Source organism: Felis catus, chromosome B1 (genome assembly GCF_018350175.1).
Source record: "Felis catus isolate Fca126 chromosome B1, F.catus_Fca126_mat1.0, whole genome shotgun sequence".
NCBI lineage: Eukaryota > Metazoa > Chordata > Mammalia > Carnivora > Felidae > Felis > Felis catus.
Genome location: NC_058371.1, coordinates 194,655,451 through 194,681,411, shown reverse-complemented (window position 1 = coordinate 194,681,411; position 25,961 = coordinate 194,655,451).

The window sequence follows — 25,961 nt, the reverse complement described above, 5'->3', positions numbered from 1 at the left end:
AATAAAAGCAGAGAGAAGGAAAAAATGTTCATAATGCAATGAGCCATTATTATTTCAATGTATTTCCTTCAGGTGTTTTCCAGATATAATAATATTTTGTAACTTTGGCACACATAACTGTAATTATACTTGTATACTATTTTTTCTCACTTAACATCAAATTTAACCAATTTGTTAAATTACTACATACTTTCTTATAATCATCCATTTCAATGCCAAAATTGATATTACTGTTTTCATCTTATTGTCTCCATTTTTCCCTCATAATGTAAGTAATGACTATTATCTCTACTTAATGCTTTATTTTTTCTGTATTTCATAACACTTTCTCAAAAAAAGATCACCACAATAAAATTACTGGCCATAAAAGCTATAAACATTTTAAGGATCTCAGCGCGTATAGTAGTATTGCCTTCAAGAAAGGCTATACCGAGACCTGTAATCACCAGGAAAAAATGAAAGTCCCAAGCTCAAGTTTGTAGCAGTTACTGCATAAGACTAGAGGCTATTAAGCTTTGTTGTTTGTAAAAATCACATGAGCACCTTATTAAACTTCAAGTTCCATTCATAAATATCCTGATCCAGTAGGTCTGAAATCTGCATCTCTAACAAGTAACTCAGTGTGACTAACATAAGAATTACAAAGAATACATGCTGCAAATACCATTTTGAGATATCTTTGGGGATGCCTTTTATGTAGAATTGTTTTCTATAGCTAAATGAGATGCCATAAATCCAGGAATCCTCTGTTTTTAATAAGACATGGAAATCTTATGATTCTGACAACTCTGTCTCGTGTCTTACCTTGGAACTTCACATTTAACTTTTCCTGGATGAGGCCAAAGCAGGCAATTCTGGATTAAATGGTAACTTTATGAACATAAAGTAGAAAAAGTTCTCCCACTTTTACATTACTTGCCATGCAAAAATGCTAGTGAAGTTGAGTTGTCAACAGCCAAAATTTTGGGTAGAAAAAAATATGTATAGGGAAAAAATGACTCTTGAATTATGTGGGACTTCAACTATGTTCTGCATCTAGGAAACAGTTTCCCCCAAATATGCCTCCTGTTCTTTTCTGGTCTGATTCAATCCCAATACACTGGGGTTCTGTGGAGGAGAGGAACACGTGTCCAGTGATTTGTGAGTCTTTCTCTCATACTGTGGAATGATCTATTCTGCTTTAAGTCCTCGGCTTCAGTTTGAAGGTGCAAGGGAGACATGGGGTTCTGGTTGGCCAATTAGAGTCCTTCCCACCAATTCTGAACCTGAGACCCAGAGTCATAGTGTTCTCTCATTGAATAATGAAGCACTTGATGCCTGGGAGCTGTCTATGGTCCTGTCTGTAGTGATGGAGAACAAAGGTAGCACGTGGAGTTAAGAAGCAGGCTTAGAAGTCAGAGGAGCAACTCTAATGGCACTGAAATGCTAAGTTCTAGATGTTTCTTAGGTCTGCTTGCTTCCTCGTCCTTTTGACAGCGTAACTATCCTACAGGGTATGCCAATATCCATGAATAACTTCCCTGTTATTTGTAAGGTAATTGCAGCTGGGTTTCTATTACATAAGGTATATTTACCCTAATTCATGCATAAACACAGTAATAAACACAAATTCTTGCTTGCTTCTGGAGTCTGCCAATACCACCTTTGGGCTTTTCCAAAGAAGAATCAGGAGGTAAGAATAGCATGGGGAGGGTGAGTACTGTTGTTATTGGTAAGGTGTATGACAGAGAAGAACATGCTAAGTTTTTGTTTTATTAAGATACAATGGATATAAATGTTGTGTTAGTTTTAGGCTTACAACATAATGGTTTGATATATGTACATATTGTGAAATGATCACCACAATAAGTTTAGCCAAAATCCATTACCTCACAAAGTAACATTTTTGTCCTATGATAGGAACTTTTAAGATCTACTCTATTAGCAACTTTCAAGCATATAAAACAGAAATTTAAATTATAATCATTATGCTTTACATTATATCACAAAACTTATTTATCTTATAACTGGAAGTTTGTATCTTTTGACCATCTTCACCCATTTTCCTCACCTCACATCCCCTAGCCCTGCCAACCACCAATCTGTTTTCTGTTTCTATTAGTTTTTTTTTTCTAAGATTCCACATATAAATGAGATCACATAGTATTTGTCTTTCTCTCTCTAATTTATTTCCCTTAGTTAGAATAATGCCCTCAAGGTCCGTCCATGTTAAGCAAATGGCAGGAATTCCTTCTTTCTCATGGCTGAGTAATATTCAAGTATTTTCTATATCTATTTTTCCATTGATGAATACATAGGTTATTTCCATGTCTTGGCTGTTGTAAATAATGTTTTAATGAACATAGGGGTACAGATTTCTCTGATATAAGTTCCTTTGGATATATACCAAGAGGTGGGATTGCTGGATCATATAGTCTTTCCATTTTTAATTTTTTTGAGAAACCTTCATGCTGTTTTCCATACTGGCTGTAAAATTTACATTCCCATCAACTGTGCAAAAGAACTCCCATTTCTCCACATCCTTACCAACACCTGTTATCTATTATCTTTCTGATGATAGCCATTTTAACAGGTGTGAGGTAATATCTCATTGTGGGTTTGAGTTGCTTTTCCCTGATGCTCAATGTGAGCACCTTTTCAAGTATCTCTTGGCCATTTGTATATCTTGTTTGGGAAAAACTGTCTATTCAGTTTCATATGCCCATGTTTTAATTGGATTTTTTTTACTATTAAATAGTGTAACTTCTTTATATATTTTGGATATTAATCTATCAGATATATGATTTGCAAATATTTTTCCCATGCTGTAGGTTACCTTTTAATTTTGTTAATGGTTTCCTTTGTTGTACAGAACATTTTAGTTTGATGTAGTTCCTCTTGCTTATTTTTGCTTTTATTGCCCTTGCTTTTGGTAGGTGTTAAACTTTTTGAGTCATACCGATATGGATTCAATCCTAATGTACCTATCTCTTAGATGTATGACCTTGGATGAGCTGTAAACCCCTCTCAGCCACTATTTCCTCTACTTATAAAATTGAGTTATTTTTCCTCACATAATAATTATGGGGTTGGGTGAAATTTTGCATAAAAGTGCCTGCTAAGGAGGCTTGTGCATAGTAGGTGCCCCATATCCCCCATGCTGGAGGTTGTAGCTGGAGAATCTTCCTCTAAAATTATAGCTTTGAGTCTTTATTTCTTCTGGTTCTATAAAATCTGCTTTATCCAGAACCTCGGAAGCCAAAAGTCTCTTATTTCTTCCTTTCATAACAAGGACCAGGTTTTACTGGAGTAAAGAATGAAGTGATTTAGTTTTCGAAAAAGCTTTGGAAATTTTTACCAATAATCACTTCCCTTGGGTGTGACTTCTTCAGACAAGTCAAATTCACCTACAGATAAGAATGATTGCAAATAATCCTAAGGGAAAGAATTTCTTGTTTTATACCACATTTTTATTCTGCACAGTTTCCTATTCATTATCTCACCCAAGTTTCATAGCATCCTTCTGAGAGAGGTAGTACAAATATTGTCATCCCATAGGCACAAGTCAAAACTGAAGTTATCCATCCTTTAATTCAGTCAATATTCACTGGGCCAGGCATTGTATTGGATTCTGGGGATAGATGAGAAAAGTAATAACATGTGGTCTCAGTCCTCTAAAGTCATGGTGGAGGATAGACAAGCTAATAGAAAGTATAACAAGGGCCGAGAGGTTGGAGAGGCGAGGGTACCCTGAGGATTTCCCCTGCAGATGAGCAGAGAAACCAGGTCTAAAAGAAGTGACTTTGCTTCAGGACCAGAACTAAAGCTAAAGATTAAAACATGATAGCTCTCTCTGATATTCAGGAACTCTTGTGTCATGGAAGACAGATTAGATGCTGTGTGTCCTGCTTAACCTAACATTCCATCCACATATTTCTGAATGCTGTCTATAATGACAATAGATTAGAATTTTTGAAAACATAAAATAAGGAAAAATGTAATAAGGCACTCTTGCCTCTGGCCTTCAGGGATGCTGTTCCAAACATCAATTCATATCATAATAGAAATTAGAAATCAGTAAGATGTGGTGATTAAAAGCGAAGGCTGTGGATTTCATGCTGCCTATGTTAACATCCTAGCTCTCTTGCATACCGGGAAAAAAAAAAAACTGCTTAAATACTCTGTGCCTCAGTTTTCTCATTTTTAATGGAGAGAATGATGGTGCCTACTTCATAGAGTTCTTGTCAGGAGGAAGAAGATAACTAACTCACAGCCTTTAGCAGAATGCTTGGAACATTGCAAAAGCTTAATAATATTTTACTTCTAGAAGATATAGCAGTTCAGAATGGAAAAGGGCTCTCTCCAGGACCTAGAGCAGAGTGGTCCTAGGCTGCAGATAATTCTTCCTTAGAACTTTGCTTGGTTCTGCTATTCCAAGGGTGGGGAGGACTCTCAGGACTGAATTATGGTACTGACAATAGAGAAGACAAAAATCAAGATGGAAAGGATGGAGTAATTTCTCCCATTCCTGTCATCTTCCTTCCAAAAAGACTCTGTGGCTCCAAGCCTGAGCATTTAGCTTCTCTGCTCTTCCAAGTGGGAGCTCCATAGCCTAGCACTGTGGCTCAGATGTGGTTTTACAAGGTTTTATGAAATTCTTATCACCTTAGGGATGGATAATCAAGTAGTGCACCAAAAAGTTTGGAAAACCTTCTTGATCTCTTACTCTTTTTGATGAGTAACTTAATTTAACAGTCAACTCATTCATATTAATAGCTCTCATATATTAATTAGTAGGACTGATTTGTAGGCAAATTTAATGACCCAGGATGAGAAAGTTGAAATTCAGTTTTTCAGCTAGATATTGCCTAAATGACTCATGCACATCTTGGAAAAAAAAAAAAAAAAAACTCATTACTGCTTACTAATCACCCTTATCAATATAACTACTAATTTTAAGGCTCTCTACATTATCCAACACTTCATAAAAAATAAGAATGCAAAGTCTATTTATGGAAGTCTTTCCTACACACCATGATTCTTATCTCTGAGTACACAAGGCCATATAAATCTTCTTGAGCCCTAATTATCAAGCTGACGACAATGAGAGATAATTGAGAACTGTTTTCAGGTTCAATTTTTATCTTTTAGAGGAAAACAAAATACATGTTACATTTATTTTTTAATTTAACTTTGCACACAAAATCCATTTGCAACTACTTTGTTAATCTAAAAAATGGTTTGTATATAGATAGATAGATACATATATACATACAAATGTTTTGTATGTATATCTATATCTATATACACACAAATGGTTTTTTTTTGTGTATATATATATAGCATCCTTTTTACAGGGAAAACATATCATGGAACTTGGATTTTCAATCAAAATTGTATCCCTTGACACATAAGGTAGATCACTTTTCCTTGATATTCATGGCCTTATTGGGAGTATCAGCTTGTATATTTTCACTTCCTGATAAAATATTTATGAAGGGAAGAGATTCCCTTATCTATGAAATTATATACTCTAATTCGGCAAATGCTTTATCTTCTGGAACATAAGTTTAATTGGTAAATATGGGTCTGAGCAATTCTCACAAGATTACTTCAGATTAAGATCTCTGAGGTTTTGCTTTTATGTCAATCTCTGCAAGAAAAAAAAAATCTGTTCTAACTTCTCCCAAAGTGTTTTGACTTTTTGCAAGCTGTATAACAATGGTTTTATTCAAATTGATGCAAATTTGGAAAGCCCTTGACATTTTCCCTTAACCAGGCATTAAAAAAAATCCAAGTAGCAGGTGTTGACTTTTATGCAACCAGCTATCAAATGAGCATCTTATTTTTTCTTTCTTAAGTTTCTAGCAAACTGTGAAGCCACGTTAGAGTCTCAAGAAATAGTCCATTGATCCAGCAACACATAAAACCCACTGAGTTTTTGCCCTGCAGTAGAGCATTTGGCAGATGCATCTGTGGCGATTTGAGGAGCATCCTAAAACAGATTGTCAAGGACGCTTTGGAAAAAGGACAGCTGTAAATCAAGTCCTTCTCTTGCTTCCCCTCTCCTGCTCACTTTCATCTACTAACTGTGAAATAATGACAACTGAAACTTTTCTGCCAATACCATGAGTACCATGAGGACTTACATTTACTGCAAAGCCTGTAAAACTCCAACCTTGTGTTTAATAAGGTGGGAGGAGAAGAAGGGGGAGAGGTCCCACCAAGTTAGAAGTGTATGGAATTCATTGCTGGAAAATTCCACCGTGTGAAGTTTATAGACTTGTGATTTGATGCCTGGTGCCTTACACATCTGGGTGTTTTTGTTTTTGTTTTTCTAATGGTTTTGTTTTTGTGGTGGTGGTGGTGATCTTGTTTTTTCCTCAATATTTTAAATCAAGGACTTGAATTTCCTTTCTGTCTTGCCTCAGAGTTATTTTTTTTTTCTAGGCTCAGAAAGCACTCTACCTTTTCTCAGGCATTGGAGTCCCTCTAAAACCCAACCTCAAAGTCCTGGCCATATTTTTGCCATTTTTTTCCTTTAAGTCCCCAGTGTACTTTATTTATGTGGCTCTTTATTACTTCCATCCCTTGGTGCCACGATTGCCTGAGAGACAGTTTTGGGAAATGAGTGAGAGTTGGGATACGGTATTAAGCAGACCCATTCTTACTTCATGAGGATCACACCATCCCTATGAAGTTGGTGTCATTATTACCCACTCTTTACTAGTGTGGAGGCATGAAAGCCAGAGATTAATAACAACACCAGATTCATGGGGATGTTGTGAGAACTAATGCAAATTAATCATAAAACACGACGGATACACACACCCTGGCTACCTGGTCACTGTTAGCTGAAGTCTTGCTTATCTTTTTAGCTAACCAAAGTCTCCTCCAGAATAAAGGAAGAATTTTAGCTCCTCTACCCTTTTCAGGCCAGAAGAGTATGTTGTTTATAATCCACAGTCAACAAAGAGTTGTGAGTGAACAAACGATGGACCTGAAATCCCACTGTTAACTGCTTCACTTAATGACTGCCTAACTCAAACAAAACTATACACGTCATCTCCCTCATCTGGCGTTCTACACATGCTTCACGAATTGACGCCCCCAGATCAACCTTTGTGATATTTCAACCTACCGTGACTGTTCTTACTTCTGGGCTTCAGAGTCCTTAGTCTACTGCCTTTGCTATTTCAGTCATTTCTTTGTAGTAAAAAGGTATAGCCAGAAACCTTCACCCAGCAGGTCCTCATCACGATGGAATCCGTAATCCTCATTGTGAGATACAAGACTTCTTCCATCCCCTGGTCACTTTCCACTACCATGGTTGCCTCACGTGTCACGACTCTGTTCCTGTTCTTCTAACATGCTTCTATTTTAAAAAACCTGAATCACTTTTCTCCCCCTGAGCAAATTCCTACCTCTTGTCATTCCATCATCCACACTTTCAAAGACTACCGCTCTCAGATATTCTAGACACACGTCTTCTAGGCTACCAGGCTGTAAAACTCACTCCTTAAAAAGAGTTTTATCAAGAGCAATCTCTTTTGGTTTGGTGGCTTGTTAATCAGCACATTTTCATGAATTGCTCAATAATAACTTGAGTATAAAAGCTGATCAGAGATGATCACATTACCCTTTATAGTGCCCTGGAATTGCTGCAGACTGGTTTGCTGGATAAATGGGAAACCTGCCACTATTTGGAAATCAGAGCCATGTATCAACACACTGGCTGAGCACCCGGATGTGCCAATCCTCATGTAGGTGTCAGGACCACGAAGTGTATTTGATATTGTCACTGCCCACCAGGAACTCACATCCTGGAAGGGGGCAAGACACACATGTGAATGCCTTCCTACCCTGTGCCCCCTAAAATTAATGTTTAAAAGTCTTCTCAGCCTGCATATTCATTGCCACGCTTTCCTGACAGCACCCGGAGTAAATGAGTCATGCTCTCACTCATGCGCTCATCAAATGTTTTGCTCTGAATTGTTTGTGTTTACATTTCAGATACTGTTCAGCCTTGGGTTACACAAGCAGAAAGAGGAGGAATATATAGCAAACTGTGGATCCAAGGAGGTGCTTTCTGGGGGAGATGCTGCCTGGCTTGAATGAGAATAAAGAAAAGGATTTCAAGTCGGGGGGACACCATGAGCAGAGACAGCAAGTCTAAGGCAGTCCAGCGATAGGACAGTGCCAAGCATGAAGAGAAGAGAAATGGATGGGAGGCTGGGGTATGGGGCAGAGGCCAGGGTTGGGTGCAGGATGTCCTTCCAGGAGACTACACATGAACGTGAATGGCAGAGAATTCAACTGGAAGTGAAAAATTTCAGATTTGTGTTTTAGAAAGATTACCATGTCTTTAATGTGCAGAAGGGATTGGCGTTGGAAAAGACCAGAAGGAAGTGAGGAGGCAAAATTGGGAAGCCATTGTGATAATTCTGGAGTGGGATGATAAGAAACTATCTTAAAGCAGTAACTGTTACTTAACACAAAATAAGATGGAGAATCTCTCACTAGTGACTCAAAGAAGTGAAACATCTTGGCCATTTGTACTGCTTTCATAATTGTCCCATATCTTCTCCTGCGTAGGCTCCTGACTACTGTTCTAGCCTCCCCACCTTAGCTCCTCAACTCATCACCATATGGCCAAATGCAGCAGGAAAGTGTTTTTACATACAGGTAAGAATTTAAGTGATCTGGGATTAAGAGTCTTAAGAACCCTAGGGAAAATCACTAAGGAGACATAAAGGATTTTAATAAATGCATATTTTAAATGTCAAAGATGCTGTGTGCAAAATTAACATGAAACAACCTCATAAAGTATTTTCCATAAAAGTGCAAAAAGAAAATATCATTCGTGTCCAAATAGCTTATAAAAATCAATTGGAAACACACTTAACTTCAAGAAAATGAATGGCCAAAGACTTGAACAGAATACTACAGAAGAAGAAAAAATAGCAAATAAACAAGGATCATATTAAATTTTACTATTGTAACACAAATGAAAATTGAAGAAACATGAAAAAAGTTTTCTATGTCAAATTGTTGTAGCTATTTCAAAAGTCTATTGAAGTCTACTAATGTTGATAGAGAAGGGGACCAAGAACATTCCCAGAGTTGGCTCAAGGATGTAGGAGGGATATTTATACAATACTTCTGGGAGGTAATTTGACTCCCATATGGATAAAAAGACAGATAATATATATTTTATATACTTATAAATATATACAAAGAAAGGAGCATACCTGCATATATGTGTAGATACACACACACACACACACACACACTCACACACACGGAGACAGAGAGAAAGAGAGAGTTTTAAAATATTTAAAATATTTATAGGTTTGGGGGTGCCTGGGTGGCTCAATCAGTTAAGCATCTGACTTTGGCTCAGGTCATGATCTCACAGTTTGTGGGTTCAAGTCCTACACTGGGCAGTGAGGAGCCTGCTTGGGATTCTCTCTCTTTCCTTCCCTCTCTCTCTGCCACACTTACTCTCTCTCTCTCTCTCTGTCTCTCTCAATAAATATATGGACATTTAAAAATATTCATACCTTTTGAATAATTAATCTCATTTTTAGAAGTCTAGCCTAAGGAAATACGAAAGATGCAATTAACATTTATTTACAACAATGTACATTCCAACACCACTTACAGTGGCCCAAATCTGAAGTGTTCAAAATATCTAGCAATAGAATATTGTGTAAATGAGTAATGACCTAAAGACATGATAACCATTATGCAGTTTAAAAAACTTTAGTTTTCAATTAATTTGATCAATGTTATTGTTCTGCTGTGGTGGCAAAGGGGAAAAAGATATAAAATACATATATATTACCAATTCTAATTATGTGTGTGTTTAAAAATGTGTATAAATGATGGTAGATATTTGTGGATATGTGAACCCCAAGATCACATCCATATTAATATGTGATGCTGCTGAAGAATGGCTTAGAATCATGTGTTTTAGGAATTTTATTAAACCTACCTAACATTTCTGATCATGCAGCTTTGCTATTTTCAACTTACCGTGCAAATTTTTAAAAAGTAGTGACTCTTTTTCCTTGGGAAAAGAAAGTCCTCATCCAGTGGGATACAAAGAAAAAAATCAATAAAACTTAACAAGTGGCTAAATTGGTTATGAGGAGAATTCTGTGAAATACGAGACTTTTGGCAGAAATGTGATTGTGGGAAACCTCAGGAACTTTAATTACAAATTTGGTGTCTACTGATTATGCATCTGAAATAAATTGGAATAATAACACCGAAATGTTAGCAGTGGCGATATATGGGTTGGCAGAGAGAGAGAATCTCTTTTTACTTTTGTGATTCTGAGTTTTCTTTGAGCATGCGCCTCTTTGAGAACAGGAAAAGCATATAGTGGCAAAGTCATAAAAATTAAAATCACACTCTACTGACCCATTCACACCTCCAGAGCTTCTCGAAGGAGACAAGGGAAAAACAGGGATATGCAATTAGGCTCACACCATGGTTCGGTTTTACTGTCTAGGCTGCACCATTAGAAAGCTTGGAAAAGATTTCATTTTCAATGGGAGAGAACTCAGCAAGTCATTTTCCCTCCCATTAAAAACTTTCCAGTCCTGCTACCGTTTCCCCAGTGTCTCTCCAACCCCATACAACTTTCAATCCAACCCATCAGTAGTGATTCCAGTCACCCAACAGTCTCCTACTTCCGGAAACTGCTCATCCCCTCCAGCCCTCCCTAGCGGGCCTGTCTCACTGCATGGCTCTTTAATTGAACCAGCTCCCAGCGCTTGGTATCTCTGTCTGCAGACCCTGATTATGCGGCACCTCATGAATAACCTGAGTCAGGATGTCCTTTTCCTCCCTGCAGTCTCCCAGCCAAGCCTGTGATATTACTTGATCCTTCCTCACAGCACGTCTGCAAAAGTTTGGAATTTGCAAGCAATAATCCGCCAGCCGGGGTGAACTGAGGACATCCCTAATGCCAAGACGGCTGCAGAGAAGAGAAAAACACCCTCCCCGTACAGATCAGAGAATACACCCCTTGGAAAAGAAAAATGATGATGGGAAAACCATCCATGGATTCGTAGTGATTCTACTATGTGCCAGATACTAATTGCTATGACATCACTAAATAGAGAGGATCATGGCTAATTATCGCAACAACGGAGTGGAATAGATACAATTAGGCCCCTGCTTTATTGGTTAGAAAATTGAGGTGCAAAGAGTTTAAATAGCTTTGCCAAAGTCATAGAATCAGGAATTACAGCCAGGTCTTCTGACTGCAAATGCATATTTTGTTCCAGATAGTAAATTTCTATAGGCAGAGAGCTAGGCTCTGAGTTAATGGGACATAGAGTTGAACTTGATGAAAAGGAACCAAAGGCTCTGAAGGAAGAACAGCCAGTGGTCTCTTGTACCAGATGCTAAAGAGATGTGGGGGAAAAGAAAAGGCCAGGAAAATGTGCTGGAGCTGGTGGGCTGATAGACCACTGGGCTAGACCTCACAGGAACAGGACTGCTCCTCTTTTGCTCCAAAGCATCCATGTGATCTTGGGTGAGTCTCTTCTCCTGGGTCCCAGCATTTGTTCTGGTGTCCAGCCCAAATCTTACAGATGTGCTCCTATACTATTCTTGCTTTTGCAAAATGTTATTGAGTGAGGCTTTTCCTACAGCTAGAAAACTTGTAAACTGTTCTACATGCCATATATATCCAAATTCTGACTCCTTTTCATTGCTTCTGTCCTGATCCAAACCACAATCATTTACCTGGATTGTCATGATAGCTTTTCACTGGTCTCTCTCTATTTACCCTTACTGATCTAGAGTCCATTCTTCCTGGAAACCAGGGTGAACTTTTAGAAAAATCCAAGTTCAATCATGTAATTCCTTTGCAGTGGCTCCTTATTTCTATCAAAGTAAAAGACAAAGCTTTCAATGTCTTGGATGGCCATGTATCAGGGATTGGCAAACTTTCCATGAGAGCTATAAAGTATGAAGGTAATTTAGACCTTGTGGACCCTATCCCAACAAGTCAGTTCTCCCATTTTAGTGTGAAAGCACCATAGACAATATATAAGCAAGTAGGTAGGACTGTGTTCTAATAACATTTTACTTACAAAAGCTTGAGATGGGCCTGATTTTGCCCATGGGTCATAGCTTGCTAATCCCTATCCTATAAAATCTAGCCCCTGTTTCCTCATTCCTGTTTCTGAGTTCATTTCTTATGACCCTTTCTCTTGTTTACTGCACTCCAACCACACAAACCATTTTGTTCTTCCTCAAACATGCCATGCAATTTCCTTCTCCTCGCCCCTGACATCTCTCTTCATAGAATACTCCAGATACCCAAGTATCTCCATAACTAACTCTCTCACTTCCTCCAAGTTTGGACAAATCTTACCTTTTCAAGAAGACTAATCTATCCTGCTTCTGTCTTCCTGTTACCATCCTCCTTACCTTGCTCTAGTTTTCCTTTTCTCCATGATATCTATCACTTTTAAACAAACTGTTATTTGCTTATTTATCACATGTATTTTTTGCTGTTTCTCCCCCATTGGGAATATCATCTCCATATGGGCAGTAGATTGATATGTTTTATTCACTCACATAACCCAAGTACCTAGAAGGGCATCTGGCACATAATAAAAGCTCAGGGCACATTTGTGGAATCAAAAGCTGAAGACAAATCTAAAGCTGGAGAAGCTATAGAAAGGTGTAGAACAACCTTGCTAAGATCACCCAACTTCCCCCTCAGTTTATCTGAAAGCAATAGGAGATTGCATTAGACCCCGGGAGTTGTCCTTTGAGAACAATGTGGCATTTCTTCCCTCTCACTGTGTTCATCCCATAAGGATTGTTCAAAGAAACTACTAGTAGAAATTAGGAAATGTAGTTGAGACATTGTAAAAATGCCCCAATTTATCTCTGTTGTGCCCTGAATACGAATCCTTTCACCCTTTAAAAAGTGACTTAGCAACTCCCATCAAGAAATGAAAGCTATCTCCCGATAGTTTTGACCTATAGAATCTGAAGGAATGACATTGTTCCAGGTATCAGAATGCTTTGCACTCTTCCAAGTTGTCACCTGGTGTCTCCCCAGATATCACGTGAATTACCTCAAGCTAGTCCACTCCAGAACAAGATAAACAGGGTGGAGTTGAGTCAGCCCAGTTGTCCCAGTGAGATGTAGGAAATCCCAAGGAAATCATCAGAACCTGTAGCCTACCCATAGCTGACAACAGAGTGAGGGAGCTCTGAGGATAGCAGAGGAACTGCCTAGCTGAGTCCATTCAAAATTGCCTACCTGAAGAACTGTGAGTTCAATAAATATTTAACTAAGTCACTAAATGTTGGGGCTGTTTGTTCCAGAGCAGTAGTCAACCAATAACACACGTATCTTCAAGAGATACCTGATTCCTTGGTTGGTTGGACACAAACAGAGTTAAAGAAACCCATTAGCAAAGTAAGGTTTTGCCATTGGAAAAGAGTATAGTGAGCAAGTCATTGGGGGCTTATGACATATGACCTAGTAGTTTGGGGGTCAGTGTAGAAATTGGATGAGAAAACTATATTCTGTAGACAGTAGAAGCACCAGCCTAGGACGAATGGGAAATCTGTCCAAAAGAAGGAGGGAATTAAGTTTCTGACTGTGAGGATTCCTTAGATTACCTAGAGGTAATCAGTAGATGTCACAACAAGGTAGCTGTAGGCACCAGTGTTGATGATGGAAGGTCCTGGAAAAGAAAGGGTAAGTGAGCTGAAAAGCCAATGTAGAGGGGTCAGTGATGCACAGTAGAGGGACATCCATGCTTGAGCTTGAGAGAAGGAAGTAAAGATTTATAGAAAGCCACATAATTGTGCACTTAAGTGTGTAAGGGAGGATGGGAATGATGTAATTTATAGCTTTATAGCTTCAGTGAACTAAGGGGAGGATCATTTTGTATGAGGGAGATGGTTATTAACTGAATTGAGATTCTAGAAAATGATAATGACCTAGAGGCTCTGGGGGTGGAATTTGGTGAGACAGAAGCCCGCTGGATTGGAGTATGATGACCATTGTCATTTTCTCCATCATAGGCTCCGATGCTCTTAGTGTTTCTTTTAATCGCTGAATTTTAAGAAGAAACCACATGGAGATAAGTGGAGACTTGGATGTGGCAGAAGGTAGGATGTCATGGAGTTGAGATTATTAAAAAGTTCTTAAAAGGGGGAGCAATTTGAATGACCAAACACAAGGTCTAGCTTGGTTGGGAAACTCTAAGATTAGAAGAGCCTTACAGGCTGAATGAAACAGAGGGATAGAAAGGCCAAAAGATCATTCGAGTCGTAGAACAGAAATGGTGGGTGTAAGAAAGGGAGGAAGCTGTAAGGCACAGAGACTGAACAAAGTTTTTAAGTTCAAGATCTCAGAAGTGGAGTGGCTCTGGGTCTTGACATAGCTTGAGGTGTAATCATAGGAGTAGCTCTTTGAAAGGAAGATGGAGCTAAAGTTCACTTGAGTTGAAAAGGTCAAGATACTCAAATTCTAGAGTGTTTAGAAGGAAAGCTCATAGAATGACAGGTGAATAAGGTAAAGGAAAGATGCTTACTATGTGCTATTCCTAAGATCCTAACAAAACTCTCAACTCTTAGATTGCAGGTGATACAATCTAATAGCAAGGGGCACATAAAACCTTTTCTGTGAATGTATGTCCAATGACTGCAGGGATCTTTTTTTCTCTTCCTGTCTTCTCAGTAGCAATGTTGCTTAATGAAGGAGGTACCTGCTAAATGCTGAAGGGGGCACGGGAGCATCTGTGAGTCCAAGTGCCTCTAAACAAATGTCACGATAACAAACAGGACACATATCCCTGGGAAGAAGCTTGCCCACAGCAGGATAAGCATTTAAGGAAGTTCTTATTCTGACCCTCTCAGCTCCTGGCTGTCCAAGTTCTAGGAGAATGCTTAATCTACTGACTCAGACAGAAGGTCCCAAAAAAGAGGTGTGTAATGGGGATTTGGAGGAGCAGTGTCCCTCTCCAGAACAAATAAACATCCCACAGAGTGCTTTGTGTAGGTCTGAGGCAGAACTATAGTCTGTTTCATCCTATTATGGAAGTATTTTAAATAGACAAGTATACTTTACCTGACCTACCCACAGTCTGAAGATGAGGAAATTGAGATCTCAAGCTTCGTAATCAGTTAGGGTATGAGTCCCAGTTGCAACACACAGTGTCTGTGAGACCGTGGTCATGTCACTGTGTTTTCCTAAAGTCAGTTTCCTCAACTGAAAACTGAAAATAATGCTATCAGGCTTATAGCTCTGTTGAGGGCTAAGCAAAATAAAGCATAGCCCAGAATGTAGTTAGGGTCAACTGCTATCAGCAATGTGTTAATATCAATATGCCATTGACGTTGTCATTGTTATCTAAGACTCTACGGACAGCTAATTGCATATCAAGGAAGGAGATGAGAGCTATACCCTTTTCATTAAGATGGCCCTCCAATCTCTGAGAAATTGGGAAATATAATCCCTTGATTTCTAATAACTGAGCAGTGTCATACATTTTTCCATGTTAGGTCACAGAGGCAAAACAAGCTCAATTTGATGTCAAAGGTTAAACTGATTCCATGACATAATTGAACCTCCCTCCCCCACCACCCCCCGCCAAAAAAATCACCTGCTAAAGGAATTTGTTAATCTGCTCTACGTTTCTGGTTCTATATGACCAGCAGGCATACCCAATATAGTTTCATCTTCCTACATATGTGTTTAAGGTACCAGTTATTTAAATATTTGGTGCCTCCTTTGGGGAGACCTGTTCTGAGGTCATGAGACAGTGGAATAGCTATGTAGCTACCAGTTCCATGCTTGGATGGATGGGGATTCTATTAACGTCTCGATATGTATGTAATTATTATAGTAAAACTCCATTACCTTCTTGTTCCCTTGCTAAAGCAACTGTTCTGTTTTCTGTGCTGTCCCTTTTAGGGTTGATGTCACAATTTTGGAGAAGTTGTTTAATAGGGGTGCCTGGGTGGCTCAGTCATTTAAATGTCTGACTCTTGATTTCAGCTCAGGTCATGATCTCCTGGTTTGTAAGATCGAGCCCCACATTAGACTTGTGCTGACAGAGTGGACCATGCTTGGGATTCTCTATCTCCCCCTCTCTCTGCCCCTCCTTTGCTCTCTTTCTTCCTCTCTCAAATTAAATAAGTAAGCATTAAAAAAAGAAGTTGTTTAATAGATGATGCCAATTGAGCTGTCTATTTCCATAAACTAGGTAGCATCAGAAATACTTTAAATCACAGCATGATCAATGCCTAGGGATTTAGTTGTTTTTCTTCAATTTATACTGAAGCAACTGAGAACAAAATGGAGGGAAAGAGGAGGGACCTCTGTCAGAATTAGAAACCTGTCAAACCCTCTCAAATAAGGCTGCCACTTCGGTTTCAGGGAAAGGCATTATTATTTTGCTGTGAGGGTTGATCTCAGTGGAGCCAAAATGGATTATAAGTCAACAAATAGGATCTCCCAGAATAAATATGAACCTGTTGTTGCCTGTGTACCTAATAGCTTAACATCAAAAGCTCCAGTTAAGGGAGAATAATTTCAGATCTCTCAGGAGAGCCATATGACCTTGGTCAGTCTCTTAAAGTTTCTGAGTTTTAATTGCTGTATCTATAAAATGGGACTTATAATACCTATTTGAAAAGATCATAGAGCCAGTACAATAAAACCTACATAAAAGTGTCTAGCAGCATGCCTGAAATGATAGGCATTTTAAAAAATGTTAGCTTCTTAGCCAGAAGTGCAGAGAAACACATTCAACAGGCTTCCTGCTTTTACAAAGATTCAGGGCCTGGAGGAACCAAGCATCTTTTTACCAGTCCCCATGACAATGCAATATACTATTAAGCTTCACCAGCCAAAAAGTGAGGGTAATTACCTTTTCTCTGAGATACTCCTAGGATTAATATGTGGAAATCAATATCAGATGTGAATGCACATTGAAGATTTGAGACAATATGTGCTAAATGCAATTCACTCGTATTATTATTCATTCATTATTCTTCCAATAAACATTTTGAGATCCTGTTATGAGCCAGGTACCAGGGTAGCTGTTGGGTGAGTAAAATGGCTCTTGCACTCATGTAATCAGGATGTAAAACATGAAATAATTGCACAAACAAGCATAAAATTTCAGGTGGGCAAATACAGCATAAAGGAAGAGTGCTATGCTATGGAGGTGGGGAAATTAGCTTCATGGGAGGGCTGTTGGCTTCCTAGAAGAGTTAGATTTGAGCTGAAATCTGAAGAAGAATTCTGGGCACCTGGGTGACTCAGTCGGCTAAGTGTCTGACTCTTGATTTCGGCTCAGGTCATGATCTCACAGTTTGTGAGATCGAGGCCCACATCTGACTCTGTGCTGACAGTGTGGAGCCTGCTTGGGATTCTCTCTCCTTCTCTCTCTCTCTCTCTCTCTCTCTCTCTCTCTCTCTCTCAAAATAAATAAATGCTTTTAAAGTTTAAAAATAAGAGAATTCAATTTATGTAGGAGAAAAAAAGAGATTAAGAACAATGAGCATGGATGTTTTGTATCAAGGGCAGCAAGGCAGGCAGCAGAATCAGAAAGAATGCCGGTGTTCTTGTGCTTACAGTTCAAGAACATGGCAGAGAGGAGCTTGAGGAGGTAGGTGTGGCCTTATAATCCATAGGAAAGAGTGCTGCCTTTATCTTCTGAGTTATGATAGGACTGAAAATCTCTAACTGGGTAGACTGTGAGCAGATACAAGTTTGTGAAAGCTCACTCGGCTGCAGCTGTATTTCTAGGGATGGATGGTGGTAAGCAAGTTAGGAGGCTGTTGGTAACAAAGCCTCATTACCTTGGGCTAGTGGGATGGTTTGTGCAATATTTTGGTGATGGATTATCTAGGACACTTAGAGAGAGAAGGCTGTGTCAGGATGACTCCTAGATTTCTGGCTTTTTAAAAAATTTAATGTTTATTTATTTTTGAGAGACACAGTGACAGAGTGAGAACAGGGGAGGGGCAGAGAGAAAGGGAAACACAGAATTTGAAGCAGGCTCCAGTCTCTGGGCTATCAGCACAGAGCCCGACATGGGGCTTGAACCCACGAACTGTGAGATCATGACCTGAGCCAAAGTCGGATGCTTAATCGACTGAGCCACCCAGGCACCCCAAGACTTCTGGCTTTCTTAATTCAACAGATGGTTTAGTTTTATAATGAAATAAAAAAAAATGGTAAAAGAGGGAATAGTTTGTTAGGGAATAATGAAGTGGTTCATTTTGGACCATAGGATCAATACAAATACAAAAATAGAAATAGAAATACAAAAAGAAATGTGAAGCAAACATTTAGATATGTGTGTATGATTTGAGAATGGGGCTATGTGCTTTGAAATACACTTTGGTGAATTGCCTGAATATGGTTACAGCCAAGGGAATGGACAGGATCTAAGTCTATTAAGAGACAGAGAGCAAAATAGTGAGCCTAAAATTTAACATTGAGAAACAGTTGGTGAAATAGGGGAAGGGAAACAAAGCAAGAAGGCAGAGAAGAAATAGAAAAATGCTGTATGGAATCCCTAAGAACACCATAGAGGGTAAGAGCTGAGGTTTTATATCAAAGGCACAGTCCTCAGGGTCAAATGATGCTGGGAAGTTAGGTGAGAAGAAGACTAAAGTAGCTCCATTTTATTTCTTGAAAGCAACTAATAATAGACTATCTTTGGAGAGACGAGGACTGAAACCAGTAGAGATTTTATTAGATCACCTTCTATATTAAACTCCACTTCCATCACAGACACACATGAAATGGCCATCCATTCATCAACCCATGTGGACAGTCTCTAGCAATAGAGTCTGCAAATCAATATTTCAGATAAAGATCGATCACAATTTCCCCTGGAACGATCCAGGTATACTCCACTTCGAGAAAGTTAGGGTTATGCTCTTCATTTTTATGAAAAACCCACATTGGTATTTGTTTTTGTTAACCTAAAGATTTTCAAAGGATTTTCTCTTTCACAAAATAAGGCAAAAAGCAAAAACAGTGTTCAGTGTTTTACAGTGACTGAGCCTATATAACATGTTTTTTTTTAATTTTTTTAAACGTTTATTTATTTTTGAGACAGAGAGAGATGGAGCATGAATGGGGGAGGGTCAGAGAGAGAGGCAGACGCAGAATCTGAAACAGGCTCCAGGCTCCGAGCTGTCAGCACAGAGCCCGATGCAGGGCTCAAACTCACGGACCATGAGATCATGACCTGAGCCGAAGTTGGACACTTAACCAACTGAGCCACCCAGGCAGCGCCCCATAGAGTGACTGAGTCTATATAGAGACAGTGTGCACCATCACCACCACCCTCCTCCAGGACAGCGAGAGTGGCACCCCCAGCTCCTTCCCGGGGAACCACACTCAGCATTTCAGCATCAAACTGCCAGAGCTCTGAGCCCTGTCTGTGAGCATCTGGGTTCTACCTCTGTCTGTTGTGTGCATCTATTAACAAGATGTGTCCTAAGGTACCAGAAAAGCCTACCAAAAGTGATTTTGAGGGTCTGGGAATGCTCAAAATGTTTCCAAATAAATTAATTGGTAATTGCCTCTTTGCTCAATGTCACTTTAGCTTATGAAAGGTTTCACAAGAATAGTCTGTTTTGGAATAGAGAGGAGAATCTGTACTATATTTCTCTTAATGCTAAAATAATCATTGGGCCAAAAAACATGTTGAACAGCTAAACACTGTAGATCAGTGCCCATGGTCAGGAATGACATGTTCACTCCATGTCAGAAAAGACCAGAGCCTTGCTGACTGCCAACTCTCTCCTCAGACACCAGCCGAGCTCAGCTCCCACCTTGCCAGTGTAGACAGAAAGGCACTGAGGCATTTTTACTCATCTTTTCCCACCAAAGTTGCCTGGCAAAAGTTGTTCCTTGTCTTCGATTTGTTTCACCTGCTTTTTCTCTTCTCAACCATTAAATCCTGTTTGTTTTTCCCTCGTGTCCATGAATAATCTCCCATTTCTGTGGCTCGACTTATAAAACTCATTTGACCCTCATATGAGGCATTATCATTAGCAAAACTTCCTCAACACCAGCCCTCCCGGACTGAGCAGCTGATCTGAATCTGAATTCATATCTCCCAAATATCACTAATTATAATGGAAATCTAGTCCCCAAGGTGGCTCCACATGAAATTTTCACGTAATTAAAGTCTGTATTCCTTTTACTTTCAGGCTCACAGGGTTATTACTGTGTGTACATCCTCAGAAAGCGTGCTTAAAAGAGACGAAGGAGGGGAGCCTTGGTGGTTTTCAGGGACTTTCTTTGTTTTGAGTATCAGAGAGAGCTGGACCCTGAAAGAAAACAGCAAGAGGAATAGATAATAAAGCACAGTGGCAAGAGATCTGTATGAAATAAAAGGTGATGGCAAAACCCAGTACGAAATTAAATCCTATCCTGGATAGAATAATTAACAGAACTGGCATTGCAGACTGTCAAATTATTGTTGAATGACAAAAACTAAAAATGATCTCCCAGAATAAAACAAAAGAACCAAAGGGTGAAAATCATGGCAAAGAAAATTAGAAGTTTGGAAAGGAGAGACCAGAAACCTGACCAAAAAGAGAATATTAGTGGAATATTAGAAGCTGCCTTAAGATCAGTAAGAAATTAAAATTCCTTAGGAGAAATAATAACTGAGACTAGAAAGCTAAGAGCTCATTACATTCCAGGGAAACAAAATGAATAGACCACTTTCTGATCACATTAAGAAATAGTTTAAAAAATCAAGAAAAATTCCATATCCCTCCAGGGCAGATAAATGTAGGTTACTTCCAGAGAAATTAAATCGATGTTTCGGACTTAGCATCTCGACAGCAGAGAAGAGAAAACAACTGAGCAACAGCTGGTGAATTTTTAGGGAAAATGGCCATGACCCAGGAATCCTTCATCTTAACAAGTAGCCTTTTATGAAGGAAGCACAGAAAATCAATCTCCTATAAGAAGATGGCTCTTTGACCCATTCTTGTAAAAAAAATCATTTAAGTAGTGCTCTCAATAAGAACCACAAGAAACAAAATTACTAAACCACTGTTGTATAAAATGAGTGATATTCACTCTTTTAGTATAAAACTCATTTAAAAATTGGATATTTATACATATCTTTTCTGTCAAAAATGATGCTTTGGGAATGGGATGAAAATGGAAAGAATCTATCATATCAGGAAAATTCATGAGTTTTCAACTCATGATTTGAACGGTCATTAAATATAATGTTTTGAAAGATCCTCATGATGTGGGAAAATCATATGATGGTCTGTCAAGAAAATATAAACACACGGGATCTAAACATACACAAGCAGTTTGATTCTGACTACAGAAACAAAGAAAAGCAGAAAAGACGGGTAGACATACATCTCTGATGCAGATGAGAGAGCAAGGCCAGGGCACATGGAGAATGGAAAGTAAGGAAGAGTTCCAGGTGCAATATTGCACACTGTCTGTGGGCATGCAAAATGCTGCAGCCATTACAGAAAACTGTAGGAAGTCTCCTCCTCAAAAATTAAAAACAGAACTACCATATCATCCAGAAGTCCCATTTTTGGATCTATACTGTAGACAATCAGAATTGGGATCTCTCAATCCTTTCTTCTTTGTGCATTCATCCTGCTCTTTTAATAGATGGGGGATAAGGGAATTTCAGAATAAGAAATCACTGACAACAGAGGAGAGAAACGTATTCAAGGAATAACAGAAGATAATTTACAAGAGCTGACTGACATGGAATTTCACATGAAAAGAGGCCACTGATCGCTAAGTGTGATGAAGGAAAATAGCAAATGACCCTCATTTGGAGCAGCACTAGGAAATGTACAAACACGGAGGATAAGAAGATGCTGAATGTTACCTGAAAAGAAACATGACATCAGCTTTTGTTGAGCAAGAGTGAGGGCTTAAATACCACAAAAAAAGCAATGCCTCCAAAATTCTCTTGAGTTCTCTTGTGAAGTCTACCGTATTTCAATGTAACTAATACACCATTAACTTCAGGAAGCTGTGTTATTTTATACACCTATAAAAAGTGCAAAATAAAAACATTGATAAAATCATAAAATGCCCTTGTTTTACAAGATGCATCTTGATTTTGGATATTTACACATGAAAAGATGTAATTTAGTGTCAACATAATTCAATAGTTAAGAATTACCTCTGGAAACCCTTTAAATTGCCTTTCTAAAGCTGGTGCATAGCATGGTACATATATTTATCACGAAGGGTAGTTCTTAAGCACTCTAAAGTTTGAGAAGCACAGAGCTAGAATAAATAGAAGCAATAAAAACTCAAGTTTATAAGCAGATGTCTGGGCTTTAAAATGATTTATCCTTTAATATAATCACGGAGAATAGGTAAGGGCCTCTAAAACTCCTCTGCTTTCCTGCAGGGTTTATCCCATTCTGCTTTTAATATGAAGCATATATAACCTTACTGATATTAATATATTTGTTGTTGAGAGAACTAAGGACTTGAATCCTGGAAGGACAGTGGATATTGGAGTCTGAAGTGGACACGTATGTGAAATGTGGATTTGGCGTGGCAACTCCTTACCCAACCAAACTAACATTCACTTTTGCAGGTAGCAATGAGTGTGGCGCTTTTTAGACATGAAAGGACTCTAAAATTTGACCTCCTTAAAGAGATTGTTTGCTACAATACCTGAAAATACATTCCAGCAAAACCAGGAACATGGGATAGATATAGGATCATGCAACCATGTTGGGAGAGCTAGTAAAGAAAATCCTAAAAATACAGCTTTGGGACTTCAGGGTAATTAATGTTCATTAAATGAAAGTGGGGGAGGGGATTCTTGGAGGGAGGCCCCAGGGGAAAAAAAAAAGAGGTCTCAAAAGAACAGATGATACAATTAGTCAACCAACACACCAAAAGTTATGTTTAAGGCCAATAGTTTAAGAAAGAAAAAAATAAATAAATAGACTAAAGCAAGTTGCAAGTGTAGTAAAGTAAGTACTGACCACAAAAGGAAATAAGCCATAGTTTATTTACTTTGTTATTTATACAATCATAATTATGGAAATTACTTATTGTTAACATTGAGAATCAACACACAGATGAAGCATGGAAGGTGGTTACAGATGAGGATGTAGTGATACCAATTTTGACACTGAAAAAAAACAAAGATAATGGGAGTTGGAAGGCAGAAGTAGGAAGAGCCTGCAGGAGAGGGAAGGGGTGTTGGTATTCTTATGCAGAGGGGGAGCCAAGAGATACATTTATATTTCATGAAAAAGAAACAAACTTTCAAATGCATGCATTCATAAATTGAGAAAGAAAACCAACAAAAAGAATGAAAATTGGGAGAAAGGGGTGAGAAAAGTGGAGGGGGTTGAAGGAGAGAGACTGACATCATCCACAGCAGGATATACCTACAGCGGGTAAATCAGGAGAGAACAGTATAAAAACAGCAGCGATCTTTGCACTTCTTCAGCGTGGGCCTAGAAGGAAGGATGAGTAAGTAAGGTGGGAGTTGTTGCTTTCCACTATAAACACTATTTGACTGTTTTTGCCTTCATTTTTAAGCCATGTGCGTATATTATCAGAAGAAACTTTTTTTTTTAAGTGAAACAACAGGTTGAGATCATTCATGCTACAGGGGGAGGGATTGGTTCTTCGGCAGGGGGCAATGCAGGAGGGTTTGAGTGAGTCTCCAGTGCTCCTGGCTGAAGATCAGGGAAGACGCAGCACAGAATTGAGAACACCATCACTTGCGTGGCGGAGACAGAGAAGAAAACCCAAGACACAGAGAAAAGGAAATGAGAGATTTGTACCTTCAGTGAGATGTAGGAGGCTTCGAGGGTGCTGTTAGTTCTGGGGCACTCTTTCTTTGAAAACACCTCCAAGGGCCTATTGTTTATAAGCCACAGAAAGAGAAATTTCAGTATCACTAAGGGATCTCTAGAGTGAGGAGACAAGCTCCAGGAGGAGCTGATCAGGGCATGCTTTGTCAATCTTCCATGTGACTCTAGGAGCTCTGATGCTCCCAGGGGTCCAGAGTCTGCTGACGGTGCAGACAGACCTTGGCCAGGTTCTGTTACTAAGGGGCACCACGGGCAGGATTCAATGAGTCACAGCTGTGAATATGTGCTTCCATAAAGCCAATTTCTCCTCCCGGTTCTAGTGACACGCCTCCCATGGTTCTGTCCATGGCAACTCCTTCTTCGATAGCCCTTTAGCCCCTCTGATCCTCAGAGAAGAATAAAGTGCCCAATTGCCTTGGTTCGTTCTGGACTGTCCCAGAGTATTAGCAATGAAAGTCCTGTATCCAGAAAATTGCCTCAGTTTCGGGAAAATGAGGATGGTTAGCACCTATAGGAAGAACTCCAGGTAACTCATTACGTGAAGATGAATGCCACAGGGTGAAAATTTCTACCTTAGAAGGTACTTTCTGTTCCTTGTAATTTTATCTGATCCTCATAAGCCTGTGCAGGAGATGCGGCATGGTTTACGCTCACCTCCATTTTATATACGGGCCAATTGAAGCCAAAGAAATTGATCACCTGTGAATAACCACTCGGTCAGAATTTAGTTGATACAGCATTTTCCTGGAGGCCTCTGGATCCATATCCCCTGCACTGTCCCATAGACAAAATTGCTGTGTTGAAATTGATTCCCTAGTAATAATGGTAATAATAATGTTTAATTATCTCGTCCTTTCATCAGCAGATGCTATTATTAGCCTCATGTTTAAGATAAGGAAATTAAGGTGCAGAGAAATTAAGAATCTCATTTGGAAACACAGCGAATGGGTAGTAGTCAGGACGGGAACCCATATTCCTCTGATACTATGCCCTGGCTACCTGAGCACAGAAAATGTGCAGTTCTCCTGATCTTCAAGAATTCCTAATACAGCTCCCAAGAACGGCAATCTATTTTTCCACTTGTATCTCTCACTAGTTCCTTCTATCGGGTCCTTTGTGCCTGATGAGCTGAACTGCTTTCTAATTCCGCAGTGCGTCTGCTGCTCCTTACCAAGGGCTTTGTCCTGATCTTTCTCACATCTGAGATGTCTTCATCCGGGCACACTTTTTGCCCGATAGACTGCAACAACCAGACCTGGGCTTACGGGACAAAAATGCTACCTGTTAGCTTGGGGGATCTTTGACAACTTTCCCAAAGCTCCCTAAGCCTTCCTTTTGTCATCTGTAAGTTGGAGACAAGTGGGAATCATGTTAGAACATTTAAGACTTAATAAGCATATCTCATTAATCATCGGATGCTATGCATGGCACCTAGTCTGTGCACTATACTCCCAGGCCGAGGGGAAAGCAGAGAAGGCTGCTCTGTTTTGACCATTGTTATACACTGGAGATGCCTATTTCCAAGGAAATCATGCATTCTATGGACAGACTTGTATTTGTTTATAGATGTGTGCTTGGTGACAATTATATGATCTTTGGAGGGGAGCTCTGTGTTTCTCAGATAGTTATGCATGGAACTTTATGAATCTTTTTTTTAAGTTTATTTATTTATTTTGAGATAAATACAGAGAGTGAGGGACAGAGAGAATCCCAAACAGGCTCTGCACTGTCATCACAGAACCCTACATGCGGCTCAAACTCATGAACCATGAGATCATGACCTGAGCCGAAATCAAGAGTTGATCACTCAATGGACTGAGCCACCCAGATGCCCTAAGCTTTGTAAATCCTTGTGTTCAGTTATGCATGGCATTTTGCAGAGAGGCCAGAACTATATACAGTGCATTTGAGAGTATCTAAGGGCTGTGCAGAGTTGCCCATTACATAAATATCAGTGAATTTGCCAGGAGACCATGCATTTGGGGAGGACTTGTCCATTTTGAGCCCATTTGGTAGGATGAACCTTAGTATCACTCTGTTTAGAAGTCCATCTTTAATGACATGTTGGTTACTGGTTTGTCTTCTAAACTCAGTTTCTTTTTCAGTCT